We start from the raw sequence: 14303 nt of genomic DNA, 5'->3' as shown, positions 1-14303 counted from the left end.
GCGAACAAACTGGATTTTTGTGGAGATCTTTATTTTGATACCCTAAGCATATCCTGAAAAGTACCTTTCCTTTGAGCCATGAGATTTTATTTCCGAGGTTTAAAGGGAGGAGGGAATTCTAGTTGTTTACAATTATCTCGAAAAGTACGCCTATAACTTTTACAAAGAAAATACTGTGGTTATGAGCAAAATTATAGTTTATGAAATTCTACACAAAAAACGTCGTTATATTTTTTCTCCGTTTCGATTATATAAACTGAATTATGTCTGTACAGAAAAAAAGTTGAGGTTTTTAACTTGAGACAGGAAAATATCTGAAAAAATAATCTTTGGATGAAAAAAAAAATATTCAAAATAATTAATATTTTGGAGGGAAAAATCACCTGTAATAAAATTGTCACTCTCGTGACCTTTCTGGAAGTATAATGAGGCAATATTGAAACCTCAAACAGGAACCCTATTTTTTAATCACAAATTTGGTTCCTTTTAGGAAAAATATTATAAGTATGAATTTTATTCGAAACATTTTTCTCAAATAGTGATAAATGATGCTGTAATCAATGAAAACTAGTTTCACTAAGCTTTCCTGAATTCGAAGTTTCCTAGCACAACAAAATTCGAAAACATAAAAAAAAAATCGAAAAAATTCGGCTGTCAAAATATACAGAACTAAGTAAGTGGTTTAGGTAATGATCAGGCGCCGTTCCCATTAGTTCCAGTTGACATGCTTGTTGTTTGTTAAACACGGGCTTTTAAACATATATATGCTAAACAAACATGTTGAACATATAGATGGGGTTACATATACATGTTGAAAATACATGTGAGAAAGTGCCTACCAAAACGATATATGCAGGGTCGGATCCTGGATTTTCTGAGGAATTCCATCTGTAACTACCAAGAAACTCAATCACACTGAAACTCTACAATGTGACATGCGACGATATTGTTTATCCCTGACAACGCTGATACATAGAACGGGGGAAGTAGTATTTTAAAGAGGATCGCAAATGATATGCAGGAAAAAGTGTTCCCTGCTCCTACTTGTGTTTTTCCATACTTGATGAATTACTTTTGTAAAGCTCTGCTTTCTCTTAAGTATCAAACGGAAAAAGTAATGGCAGAAAATTTATGAAAGTATTGTTATTTTTACTCCTAGCTTCTCATTTTAGATAGTGTATTTTTTACAAAGGGGTGCACGTGCACCGGTGAAGCCCCTAAATACGGCACTGCGTACTGTCCCAAAAAATTCCGAATTGAGGTCTAAATTGGATATTATTTCTAATTTGCAACTCTATCAAATAAAATACACAGTTCCAATTAGAAGAATACGTACTTGGTCCTATCTATACCACCTGAAAATTGTATGACCGGTCGGGCCTGAAAAATTGTATGACTGTAGCAGTGGAGTATTTACGATTTTGTTTCGGGGAGGGATTTGCTAACTTTCGGGGGGGGGGTGCTTTGCCTGAAAATGTGAACATTCTGCAAGATATTTCATATACTTCACTATAGTAAGTAAGATTTCGGGGGGTGGGCTTAAGCCCGGAAGCCCCCCCTTAAATACGCCACTGGACTGTAGAGCCGGTCAGGTTTCTTTCTTTCGATCTCTCTCTCTCTCTCTCTCTCTCTCTCTCTCTCTCTCTCATATTACCAAAAACTGTTTCGGATGAATAACCAGCTCTTCAAATTTACACCCTATATCTATCTATCCAATGTTGCCACACTTGGTACAATTGTACCAAATTCAGTCCTTTTTGTGATTCTTCGGCCCGTTGGTACCACGCTGGCATTTTCAGACCCTTTTGTGGAAAAGTTGGCAAGGTCCGTAGACCCTCCGCGCTCTTAAAAGGAAAGGAGGAAAGGAACAATAGGGTCGACGGACCTTGAAAAGTTGGAAATTCTACCCAATTCAGCACCATTTAACAAATACTTGTCACAAATACTTTGTGTGGAAAATTCGTAATTCGAAGTATATCGGGAAACAAATGAAGCTAGATGGGCGCATGAAGGGGACGAGAAAGAAGCAGTGTGGTGAACATTTTAGTTTGAAATCTAACAAAACAAACAAAAAAAAAAAAAAAACGTTGAATTAAGTGTTCGATATTCTGGATTCTGGTTACTTTGAAATAGAGACGCGTTTGGTTTCCTTGCGATGATGACTGTTTTCCGTTTTAATCTGATGCCTTTGTTAGAAAATTTTCATCCACTTCCACGGTTGTTCGGAGTCCTCCTATTTGAATGCTTTTAAAAAATATTTTTTGAAAAGAGCACTTTCTTGATTGGAACTCTTGCAAGAGGGGGAGGGGGAGTGTTCTAGAACTTTACCTCTTTTAGTTTCGTGTTTTAGAGCTATGTATTACACTGGTATAAAATAATGAATCCAGCCCTTTTTGTTTCAATTTGGTATTATATTTCAGCCCACTTTAGAGCTTGGACTGTGGCAACACTGTATCTATATATCTATGGGACCGATATGACCCAGTATGGCGTACTGCTATTAAATTAAAGTGCATAACTACCAAGCAATTTTGATATTTTAAAGTTCACTATATTCGACGGATCTCTCTCTATATATATACAAGCGTAGCGGTATCAATTTATACTTGTATCTTGTCACGAAAAAATCCGTTTCGTGGGTAATCCTACTTTCGGATTTTAAAAAAAATAGAAAAAGATATACAAACAAGGCATTCAAAAGCCTTTGCTGCGTTTATAAGGGATGAAAGAAGAACTGTTTTACCGCGCCATCCTCATTTCATACATTTAAACGAGTAACAATCTCACGTGCAAAAAAACGTAAAGGACTTTGGTTTGTGTGATGTATTTTCACTGGCTAAGGACATTTCTTCAATTAATATTGAAACTGGAAGTGGTAGTAATTTCACTTAATTTATTGTAGAAAACACTTCTCCCTATCTATTAGTACCGTTTTTACTCTATAGAAATTAACGTTAAAAACAGAAAGTGGTTGAATTTTTGCCACTTCCAGTTTGAATAGAGGATTAAAAAAAAGATGGGGGACCTATTTTTAGAACGCTAAAAAGATTTTAAAATACTTCACGCTATGTATTATCGTTTACTCTATACATGTCAGCATTCCAAGCCCTAAATTGTAGTGGATTTCTGTCATTTGCATTTTTAGTAGAGAGTTGAGGATTGAGATTCAATCAGGGGCGGATCCAGGACCGACTTCTGGGGGGGACGGTGGGTTGTCATACTGCTACTTTTAAGGGCTTCAAACTTTGGGATGGGTTCTATTTATATATATAAAATAAGAAAGTTTCCTCTGCTTGGGGGGGGCGATCGCCCCCCCACTGGATCCGCCCCTGGATTCAATTGAATCAGTAGTTTTGAAAAGGTCAGAAAATTTAGATTTTGCTTTAGTACAACATTTTATTTATTTATTTATTTTGGAACACCAATTGCTCACAACAAATTGTTCATTTCGTACCGAAAAAATTATTTTTTTCAGACAGAGGTCGATCATTTCATGTCTAACGGGATTTTCAAAAATTAAAGTTTTTTTTTTTTCGATTCTCTCATAACATTACTTTTCTGACTCATGACGTTTTCAAAACAACTGATTCTTGGGACGCTTAATCGATTGAAGGAAACAGCTTATCACTATGAAGCAGGCCCGTATCCTGGGGGGTCTATGGGGACGGGCCCCCCTAAAATTTTCACGGTAGGTTTGCAAATGAACTATAATATAGTGATGAACTATAATATGGTTGGATCGGGCCCCACCTAACTTCAGCCGCCCCCCCCCCCACATTTTTGGGCTGGCTACCGGCCTGCTAAGAAGTCTAGGGTTGCTGGAAAAGTTTCTGCAAACTACTACTTATAAAGGGGCGCTGTGTTCCAATATTATAAAATTCGGGTGAATGGACAATAAACCAGTGGTGGGGACAAAAACCAGTTTTTCTTTTTAAACCGGTTTTGAAAATTTAAAAAAAAACGGTTTACACCGAAACTGGTTTCAGTTTTCTTTAAAACTGGTTCGGTTTTTTACCGAAACCAGTTTCGGTTTTCTTCAAAACCGGTTTAGTTTTTCATCGAAACCGGTTTCAGTTTCTCCAAAACTTGTTCTTGTAAGCTCAAAATCATGTGTAAATTCTCATAAAAAAAAGTGCAAACCGAAACCGATATGCTTAAAAACCAACATGTTTAAAAACAAAACTGCTTTCGTTGTAAACGGATTCGATTTTTGGAGAACAACGAAACTCTACTCTGGTAAGAAACCGAACCGGGTTTTGGAGAAACCCGAAATTTTGGATTTTCGGCTTTAGGTTTTTCTAGAAAGCGGTTTCCAGTTTTTATAAAAAGCGGTTTTACCCATCCCTACAATAAACATAGGAAAAAACTATTCCTCCGAATTCTATAGAATCGGGCACTAGCGCCACTGTAAGTAGTAATTTGCAGAAACTTTTCGAACATTTCTCGTATTATCTTTTTCGTGTTATAGTGATCAACGGTAAAATACAAATGACTGAACTTTCGGTTTGAATATCACCTCCATCAACTAACGCAGCTCATTACTATTGACTATCTACATCCTCTTCAAAATTGATTGTTATCCATCAAGAAATTCTTGGGATTTTTGTTTCCCGTACTGACTGATAGACAGGGTAAATACAGGTCCGGATTATTGGAGAATTAGGGGACCTGTAACCCCTGATCTCCAGATGGGTTAATCCGACCCTGGGTAAATATATAAAGAAGTTTTGCTGGACCGAACTCCTTAAAAGTAAGATTACACGGACCATAACAAGACTTCGGGTTAGTATATTCAAATAAAACTAAGAAAACAATATCAATTATGTGAGAAATAGTGTGTACCTTAGCTAAAGAGCTCATATAATATAAACATGTTATGCTTCAAATTTTAATCAAGATTCCCAATATTATTTTAATAACATTTCAGGAAAAAATATTAGCTTTAAAAATAAAATAAAATGAAATCTTTGAGTTTAAGGTCCCACCATTATGCCCGTTAGGCTAAGGGAGATGGATGATTAAGTCAAGTGAATGATGATGGAAGATTTTATGGAATGAAAATGCGAGAGGAAACGGGAGCAAGATGGGGCGCTTGCCCCCCTAGAGGAAATTGCACTTCAGAATATCGAAAATCCAATAGAATTTTTACATTATATACAGCAAAATTTCAAACTATTTTTGAAACGTCGCTTACGTGCCCCCCCTTGGAATCCACAACATGGGCGCCCTTGAACGGGACAACCCTGAGGAAATCCACGGTGTTGTCCACCACAAACTTACTTAGCAGAGCCTCCTCGTGGATAAGTGATTAACATACACGCCTGTAGCGTGGGGGGGGGACCCGGATTCGATTCCCGACAGGAGCTCTAGTGGTTCAGATTCCACGTTACGCCACTCTTAAACTGTAGATCCACGTCTCATATAGCCTCGTTGCTGAAAGGAACACTCAAACGAAACTTACCTAGCTGGGGATCGAACCTGGAACCAAACACACTCTACCACTGAAAGCGTTGAATATACTCTCGAAGCATGACGTTTTTGATCTTTATTTCTACAAAGGTGAGGGTCCACTTTACCGATCTAATGTTCCTGTTAAAGCTCATTATACTTACAAATCAATGGCTACTTGTGTTACCACGAGGCGATAAAATTCTCATCTTGTCTCGCAAACAAGACTAGAATACTTTTTTAAATTCGGGACGAGACGAAAAATTTCATGAGTCTCGCGTACAACACTAATTCACTTAAGTTTTAAATCTCAAATTCTGTTTCATGATTCTACGAAGAAAGGCATTATCAAAGTGTATATATATAAAAGCTCTGCCAAGGGAGAGAAAAGTTTTAAAATTTCCATGTTGTCCACCAACCTATGGTTGAGGTGAACAAGAAGAAGAAATAGATAAAGTAATTATACGTACACAATGAAGAACATTCTCAAGCTTTAAAGATGCGAAAGTCATTACACAATAAAAAAAATATAGTTAAATATACTTCACACCATTTATGACGCGGAAGGATTATGATCTTTTTTTTTTATAAATCAAAATTGTTCATAAATGTACAACATGAAACGCCACAAGAAAAAATTTACAAACATCGAGACAAGACTTCTACAAAATTTACGAGGCGAGACTAGACGAGAAACCCTTATTTCTAATCTCGCCTCGTGGTCAAAACTACGAGCTAGAAACAAGGCGCAATAAAACCAAGGGCGCCGATTTCTCTGTAAATTTGGGGGTGAGACATTCAGATGGAAAAGGTGTATATATATATATATATATATACAGTGGCGTATTTAGGGGGGGCTTCCGGGCTTAAGCCTCCCCCGAAATCTTACTTACTATAGTAAAGTATATGGAATATCTTGCAGAATTTTCACATTTTCATTCAAAGCCCCCCCACGAAAGTAAAGCACCTCCCCAAACAAAATCGTAAATACGCCACTGTGTATATATATATATATATATATATATATATATATATATATATATATATATATATATATATATATATATGAAGATTTTAAGACAAATTTCACTCAAATTAAGCCAAATATTGTATATTCACAAAAATAGTAGGGGGACCACATGAGCTTTGGTGGGCCTGGGCCCCCTCATCCCCCTCAGGATCGGCGCCCTTGAATAAAACCCATTTTGGGAAATAGAGAAATGAAACTCCTTTGAAAATATTGAGACTTGAGTGAAGAAGTATTCCAGTTTTCGAATATCAATAATAACAATAACCATTCCAATAATAACTACAAATCAAACTTCACATTGTTCGAACGTACAAGAATTTCCTCTTATTAAGAATTATTTGATTGATATTGAGTTTAACGTCCCTTTCAGCAGCGAAGCTATATGAGACATAGTGGACCTACAGCTTAACGTGGAATCCGAACTACATGAGCTCCTGCCGGGAATCGAACTCGGATCTCTCACGGAAAGACGCATACGATAACCGCTTAGTCACAAAGGAGATGTTAAGAAATATTAAATATTTTATTATAGTTTTTAGATAAATAGATAAGTGATTGCTGAAAGTAAGTGATAATTGAAAGAATTTGGAGAATTAAAGTAGTGAAGGGAGAATGAGAACTTCGAGAAATCAAGTGTTGTTCATTGCGCCATCGAGTGTGCTTGGGATCGAAATAGGAATTCTTCGCACTGGAGATGAACGCTGGACCAGAGACATAGCTTGATCACCTTGCACTCTAATGGTTCATTTACTCACTAAGCAATGTAGGCCTGATATACGATGTTTTTTAATATATACATACACTATACAATTGAATTTCAAAAGGCATACCTTTTTCTTTTCTTTTTTTAAATTGTACATCTAAGAATTCTTGGAGATTAGAAACATGTATTGCGTTAGTGAAATACGCCAAGAGTTGGCAACACGTGTCTAAAACAATGTGGTGGAGGTCTGCATAGTCAACAATGAGATTCCTATTGGTTCATCGGAGAGCAGTGTCAAGAACACGCCTCCAAAACTGAAAACTACATCTAAAGGAATAAGTGAGGAAACAGTTCAAAGAAAAAGAGGGTGCTTCAACCTCTTGCTTTGCTTTTGGAGAAAGGGGATTGACTGCCAGCAATCCGAGCGTTTGTTATTTAACTCTGTGTACACAAGCATTCCGGCATCAGTCGCATTTCAGTGCTTGCACGTAAGACATCGGAACACCAAACGACAGCTTATGATTGACGGTAAGACGTAACTATATTTTATATCATAATTGTATTTGGTTTATACCAATATTTATTTATAAACTCAATAAGAAATTGTACATAAAACCAGTGGTTTGTTACTTGACTTTACCCGGTAAAGAAGAAGTAAAGAATCATCCTGGATATTTGATTTCAATCTTTAGGTTTTGTTGTTTGTTTCTTGAAGTTTAGCGCCTCTTTTCAGCACCGAAGCTACATGGATCTACAGTTTAAGGTGGAATCTAAAGCTCTGTTGTGCGTTGAAATTTCAAGGTTCTCGCACCGGGAATCAAATCCGAGAACTTATACACAAAAGTCGCGCGCGCTAGTTAGTTTTTGTTTATTCTCCGTAATGAGAACTCATTTCCATAGTTTTGTAGTAAACATATTCAATACCCTACTTAATCCACTACGACAGAAAGACATAAAATTTGAGGACAATTAAAAAATCCTATGCACTTCAATGGGACTCGAACCACGATGAATTGCGCCTTATGATTCGAAGCCGAACTACCACCTGCACCCACTAGACCAGCGGCGAGGTCTATTTCGATCTTTATGAAACCTTACTGATATATTGGGTTATATATCGGCTAGTCTCTGTAGCAGTTGTTCTTTCAGAAAGAGTGTTGGGGGGTCACACGTAGTACTCCGGGAGGGCACTACTGGTACTTTTTTTGTTTATTATTATATTATAGACGTATTATTTTGGTCTCGTCCGGGGGGGGGGCACTCTCAGAGCTCCAGGGGGCGGTGCCCCCAAAAAACGTCTGGAAGAAGCACTGCTCTGTAGATATTGAACTTGTCATCATCATCATAGGTATTCTGCCTTTATTGGCAGGTCACTTGCCGCAGCTGAGAAGCTTCCATGCTCTACGGTCCTCCGCTAACCTCTTCGTCTTCGCGTATGATTTTCTGTTTTAATATCATCCATTAATTGTAGTCTCCTGCGCCCCCTCCCTCTCTTTCCCCGCCACCATACCTTCTAGGACGTCCCTCATGATACAATCGATTGAACTTGAATCTCTTATTAAAAGATGGCTGATTGTTAGTTGTTTTGAACTTAATCATCCGTTTCCATTTCCTAGATTATACTAGACATGGACCTGGAGATTAACATGAGATCCAATCATGCAAGCTCCCGCCGAGGTTCGAATTCGTTTCTCTACAATGAAACGCAATATTGTTAACCACATAGCCATAAAGTTCGCAAAGAATACGATATACAATGTACTTCTTACTGCACTTTACTCGGTATAAATTAAAATAGCTAAAAATTTTCTACTATTTCCATGTTCTATAATGTAAAGATTTTAAATAGAAGGATGAATGGGTTTACTTTTCACAGATCGAATAGAAAGCTGTAGTTACCAAACAATTAGTCAGTCCTCAACTACATGAATCATAATGCTTTGATCATTCTCTAAAACCATTTTTATTGACGCACACAAAGTGCTTACATTTTTAATAGATAGTATATCATAGACGCGTTGTTCACAGGCTAACTAGTGGGAGATTCGGGTTCGATTCCCGGCGGGAGCTCATGTGATTCGGATTCCATGTTAATCAGTATATCCTGTCTTATATAGCTTCGCTGAAGGGATGTTAAAATCAAAATCAACTCAACTCACAGGCTAACTACGAAAATCTTTAATTACATAAATTACATAAATTATCTGATTGATACAAACTCCACGCTACTTAATTTTAAAAAAAAAACACACACACACAATCTTATATGTATGGTTGACCCAGCTCATGTGTGTGTGTGTGTGTGTGTGTGTGTGTGTGCCTAGGCCTATAAGCAAAGCTTCTTTGAGCCTTGTAATTAAAATTATCATCTTGTAACATCCGTATATAAAACATTACTTAATGTTCCTTGCAAATGCGGACCTAGAAAGTAAAAACTAGTGGGGGGGGGGGCTGCCAGAATCCAGCCTATGATAGGTATATCATGACTTTTTCTATAAACTTAAAAAATACATAAATGATAGCTTAAATTATTTTTGTCACTCACAAAACTGGGGGATATGCCCCTCCCGGCCCCGGGCTAGATCCGCCACTGGTTCCCTGGTTATGCGTTGTAAAGAAAGTGATAATAAATGCAAAACGAATGATGATTGACAGAATGCAGGAAGACACGAAAGAGTCCCAAGACGAAGTTCTTACAAACTCAGAATTATGTGGGCTTGATCTAGTATCCTGAATCACTAAATTCGTTATATTTTTAATAAAAAAGGAAGAAAAAGAAGGAAATAAAAGAAACTTAATTTTTGACTTGCTATCAAAATTTTTCGTTCCCTAAATAAAATCCTTGCTTCTCGCATTTTTTCCTTCCAGTGCTCACATGTTTAGAAATTCCAAATGTTACTTGTCAGCACTGAGGCTCTACAAGTCATACGTTTTCAATTTGTTTCAACGCGTTGAATCTGTGCTACACAGGTACTCCAACAAGAAATCGAACCCAAATATTTTGCGTAAAGACAAGTATGTCAACTGAGAATTGGTCACGTGTCTTCTTAATAAAATAAAAAAAAAACGGTTATGGTTGTAAAGAATTTTCTCGGATTATTAAAAGGGAAAAGAAAATTTTAGTGCAAATGCAAAAACTTAAAAAAAAAAATAGTGAAAAGAGAAAGCAAAATCAGGAAGTCCATCATCCGAAACAGAGAGATAACCACGTGCAAATTACGTGATTGAGCAATGTAATTAGAATATATTTGTCGTCACTCGCGAAGAAAGTAATATATATATATATATATATATATATATATATATATATATATATATATATATATATATATATATATATATATAAACTTCATTTACCCTTAACATGAACGTTCCACAATCATGCTCCGCAGGGCTTTGTTTCTTGAGTTTGTCCTGTCTCTTTAATTCAGAGGAGAAATGAAATATTTCAGTTTAACGTACTACGTTTATGCTCTTTAGGTTAAGGAAGACGGATGATTAAGGCAAGTGAATGATGATGGAAGAATTTGTGGAATGAGAATGTGAGACGAGATGAGAGTACCCCAGAAAGCCTACGCCCACGATCACAAACGTACTTGGCCGAAGATCAAAGCAAGGACCCCACACACCAGAGTAAGCGCTCTACCACTGGAACGTCCTGTTCCTCTGGGTTTGCAAAATACCTCCGGAAATATCTCAATTCAACACTGCTCATAACACAAAGAAAACACAAGCAAACCTTAAATGATAGGGATGCGCACGAGACAAGATTTGTGGCTGTCTCGTCTCGAAAATATGCTGTAAAAGGGATATCTAGACTCTAAAAATGTATATTTTACTACTGGAAAAAGCCGTGTCTCGACTCGAATTTTGTGAGGAAAATCCTGTCTCGACTCGTCTCGTGCGCATCCCTATAAATGAAACTAATAGTTGGTGACTGACTGCTTTAGTGTGGTTTTAAGTCCCAGTTGAACACCGAAGCTATATGTTTGTATTGTATCAAGTAGGATTCGAACCACTACTCGGCTTTGTATGCAAGGAAATACCTGCATCGAATATTGAGCCCACAACTGCTTGCATAGAAAGCATGCTCCTCCTAAATCGACACAATCACGAAAATCCTACGTGATCGAATGGTGTTGATGTAGGAAGAAATTATATTTTGAGCTATTTTTCCTTATTGTATTATAACGCGAAAGAATGTATTAATAGAAAGCTAATTTCTACGTTATTTGTCCTTCTTGTATCATAACGGTTCCGAACAGGACAAGAAGTACATCAAACAAGAATTTGAAATACTTGCGTGCACTACTTTTCTGTAATAAATCATGTAAAAATTATTCTTTTAGTTTTAGTGTAATTCATCTAGAGAAAACTTTAAAAAAATGTTAAAATGTGCACAAAGGACATTTGTAAAATAGTTTAATTACTCAAGTGATGTATTATATTGCATAAGACATTATAACTTATCAAATATACAAGATAAAATAGAATTTCTGACACAATTACTATTTACTTATAACCATTTTCATGTTTCTTATGAAACGTTTCGCGTGCAGAATTTCTTATACAAATTACTACGCAGAATAACGCTGCACTGCTTTCAAAGGTATTAAATTTCTGCATAAAAATCACGTTGGTTTATTTCTGAGTATTGTTATTCACTAGAGCAGGGATGCAAATAACCACTCGTTCGGGGCGGGTGATTCATCGATGCGGGCGAGTATTTAGTATCATACAGAAGGTAAGTAAATAATTTTTATTGTGGATGTGGGCCAGTAGCTTTTTCCTTGGACTAGTAAAATTTTGTTGCTTATTTGCATCCCTGTACTAGAGAGTGTATATTCCTAGGGAAATACATGAAAATTAAGATCTATTGGTATTGGTTTTTATTAAAGATGAGACCTATTATCCTATTCGCCTGGTTAGGCATTACGTAAACAAAAAAAAATCAAATTATTAATTTAGTGTCCCTCGAATCAGGAACACGAATTATTATAATGAGAATGTAGGAGAAAACGAACGAGCGAACTCTGAGAAAGCCCATGTATATGATGTTGTCCATCTCAAATTGACATGGCCTGAGATCGAACCAGGGACCCTTTGCACCAGAGATGAGCACTATTGCCACAATTCCCCATTACAGAAATAAAGAATGGTGTAATGATCAGAAACAAAACGTTTCCATCTACCTTGAATTACATTAGTTACACTATACAAACTTAGAGAAAGAATCATTATTGCGTACTGTAATCAAATGGAATTTCTGTACCCAAAAGAGATAATAATACCAACCGTGTAAATTTAACGTTCATGTTACTTTCTCAATTCGTTTATACTTGTAGAGATGTTAGAATATAAGGGAAAACTTTACAATGCACGCTCCAACTTTATATCATTAAGCAGACACAAGACATTACACTTGATTAATTTTCACAAAATGGCTCCAAACTTCTCTAACCCTAAACTAACCCGACTCTACCCTACACTACTCTACTATACCCTTTGAAATCGGCCCTAATTATCGATGAACAGCTGCAGCCTGTATTGTGAAATTTATCCGAAAGCAATATTAGTTCTTCAGTAGACAAGCCTTTATTTCAGTGTCAATATGATATGTTTATTCGTTAGATAATTCAATAAAGGAGCTGTTTTTCTTTTAAGAATATAAATCCTATTTACATTCGAAATAGAATTAAAAGAATTAAAAGACAAATAAATTATCATTTCAAGTATGTACTTTTGCTATCGAGAGTGATCGAATACTATCGAGTTCTTAATACTTCTTAAAAAGAAAAATCCTATAGACGAAAGTACACCTCACAGTTTTCTAGTGGTTTATTTTGTTTGAAAAACAATTGCGATATAACATTTTCGTCGCATATAATGCTAATAGTTTATAATTCTGTGCTTCTACATTTAATATTTTATTATATTTTGTTTTATCAGTTGGCCTACATAAATAAGTTTTAAACTTAGTTGAGCTTACAAAGAAAGCTGAATAAGCTATAATGACATGTGTAGTAAGAACTGACTCTCATCGTAAATTACCAACAAGCAAGAATTTGCTGAAATCATCAGTATGAAACGAATTTTTGAATGAAAATTTCATATATATGTGTGCATGTTTGTAAACTGTGTATATGAACTAGAATTAAAGTTTTTGTTAAAGAGAGTAGACATCCTGTACAGGAATAGCTTCTTAATCGTATCAGGAGCAATGCGGAATCTGTATCGAGTTTATTCTATTTGGAAGCCATCATGAGAGAGGTTTGTCTTCATTTTTCACTTTCTCTCTTTCTCTTTTTCTTTTTAAAACAGCGCAGAATATATGGGACACGAAATGAATGAATAGTGTATTTTATATATTCCGACAGTTTAAATTCAAACAATAATATGGTGGGAACAGTGGCGTAGCTCTGTTGGTCGTTACGTGGTGACCAACCTATACTGTGAAGGTTGATCTTACATTATGGTCTATGCACCCGTTAACTGTACCGAAATTGAGTCTGGTTGCGGTTAGGAGCCCACTTTCATAGTAGAACCTATCCTTCAAAACCTTGGTATTGTATGATGAACAGCGGATGAGGTGCAGATATATTAGTCCCAATATGATGCTCGTATGATAGATCTGTCTTAGGAATAGTAGAGCTCAGTTTATTATTATTATTATTATTATTATTATTATTATTATTATTATTATTATTATTATTATTATTATTATTGGCGACATACGTCAGTAAGTGAGAGCACCAATTACTCCTGCGAAAATAGTAAGCAACGCTCTCACTTACTGACGTACGACGCCAGAGGAAATAAGGGTGTTTCACCCAGTATTACGATTGACATCACCATCTTGTCATGGTGTTCCTAACAGAAAGCATATTATTTCCTCGTTTTCCCCTTACATTAAGACTTCATTTTTTTGTTCTTTCAGTGAATTATTACACAATATACATCAATAATCAATATGGTTTAAATGATATTATATTACATGATATTACATCGATACATCGACCAAAATTTACAAAACAAAACGAGAAAACCTTATTTTTCGCGGGCAACATTATCAAGAATGCTAAATCAACGTCTGCGAAACATCCATTGTCCTACTTGCGGAAG

The 14303-nt window shown here is 36.1% G+C and overlaps 1 protein-coding gene across 1 annotated transcript in view; it reads left to right on the top strand.

Moving 5' to 3' along the window:
* The first annotated feature begins 7535 nt into the window (after positions 1 to 7535).
* Positions 7536 to 14303, top strand: part of Cht5 (Chitinase 5) — a 66922-nt gene continuing 60154 nt past the window's right edge. The window contains exon 1 of the mRNA XM_081736702.1: positions 7536 to 7709. The gene's annotated coding sequence lies outside the window, so the exon portion shown is untranslated. The remainder of the gene's footprint in view (positions 7710 to 14303) is intronic.

The sequence above is a fragment of the Thermobia domestica genome, chromosome 13 (genome assembly GCF_964235325.1).
Source record: "Thermobia domestica chromosome 13, izTheDome1.hap1.1, whole genome shotgun sequence".
Taxonomy (NCBI): Eukaryota; Metazoa; Arthropoda; class Insecta; order Zygentoma; family Lepismatidae; genus Thermobia; species Thermobia domestica.
Note: the sequence above shows the minus strand (reverse complement) of the source record. Positions and strands in the feature narration are given on the sequence as shown.